A 1,680-nucleotide genomic window follows, 5' to 3' on the forward strand; every position below is an offset into this window, starting at 1 on the left:
AAAGGTTATTGCTTATGTAGATGGAGGTAAGAGTGTAGATTTGGCGTAGCTGGATTTTCAGAAAGCATTTGACAAAGTGCCATATAAGACTAGTTAAAAAAAAAATTCTCAATAGGTGTGGAGGATAAGTTAGCACATTGGATAACAGAATGGCTGGATGGAGGAAAGAAAAGGGTTGTTACAAATGGAATTCAGTTAAACTGGATTAATATCACAAGTGGAATACCTCAGGTCTTAGTCTTAAGACCTTTGCACTTTCTTGATTTACATCAATGACATAGATGAAGGAATGGTCAATAAATTACTTAAATTTGCAGATGATATTAAGGTCTTTGGTGTTGCTAGATGTGAAGAGGATGCTGCTGGTTTACAAAAGGATCTAGACCATTGGGCAAATAAATGGGTTTTAATTATAATAAAGGCTCGTGGATTATAGGTATAATTTGGATGGGAATAACCTTAACAGTATCATGAAAGAAAAGGATCTTGGTGTAACAGTTGATCAGTCTCTAAAGCCATCCAAGCAGTGTGCTGTTGTTAGTGGTAGGGCAAACAGAATTTTAGGTTGTATCTACAGAAATACTGAATACAAGTCTGAAGATTTTATAATTTCATTGTACAAGTCACTGGTAAGGCCACATTTGTAATATTATTTTGGCCAGGTAAGTCATCTTTAGCTAAGACAGTTTTATTTTTCTAGCAGGGTGGTTGTCCTTTGCAATGGGTTGCCTTTGGATGGTGTGGAGGCAGTAAATTTAAGTGAGTTTAAGAGAAATCTTTAAGTATATGAAAGATAAGGTCTAAGATGGACCAATTTATTTCCTGTTGTCCCAAAATGTTATGTTATTGTTAGAAATGGGAAATGTTGAGAATTTGTTTAAAACTTAGTAAACTTAGATTTTGATATGTTAAATTCATGTTATTTGTTTTGATATATATATATTTAAATGCACATTCTTTATATTTTTCTTTGAAGTCTCATTTATTACTTGAGAAACTTGTTAAACTGAAAGTCTAAATTGTCTTATAACAAGTTTATTTAGCATGGTAATAAATGGGAAATTTTTAGGAGAAAACAATGCACTGCCATTTTTTAGTAAGTTCATACAAGCCTAAGTTTGTGGTGCACAGTTTTTAAGACTTCCCCTGTATGTGTTTTTAACATTTCCTGGATTGGAACCCAGGATCTCTTGGACACCAAGTGAGAGCTCTATTAACTGACCTAAGCAGTGATCCCTTTTCACTTGCTAACAACTCAATTACTACTGTTTTCTCTCCAACAAACAAGGCCTGTTCTCTGAATTTATATGAGGGTTGTAGAATGTATATACACTGAGTGGTCACAAATAAATAGACACCTAATTTTTCGTCATTTAACTGATTTATGCTAACTAATTTGTATTCACAGAGCACTATTTAAATGAAAATGGTCCGCACACTAATTATCTTGTGCTACAACATGCCTAGAACTCAAGGTTCTCTCGAATTGTCAGATTTTGTTAGAGGAAGGATAGTTGGTCAAGCAGATGGTGGAATAAGTCAGCGGTAAATTTTGCAGAATTTGGGAAGCCCGCTTTTGACAGTCAACAGAATCATCGTGCAGTTCAGGAAACACAGCAAGGAAACAACTGAGCAGTGTCCGGGTCGTCCTGGTCCATCGGAGAGGACAAAAAAAGGGCA

The sequence above is a fragment of the Limulus polyphemus genome, unplaced genomic scaffold, assembly GCF_000517525.1.
Source record: "Limulus polyphemus unplaced genomic scaffold, Limulus_polyphemus-2.1.2 Scaffold570, whole genome shotgun sequence".
In the NCBI taxonomy this organism is placed as follows: domain Eukaryota; kingdom Metazoa; phylum Arthropoda; class Merostomata; order Xiphosura; family Limulidae; genus Limulus; species Limulus polyphemus.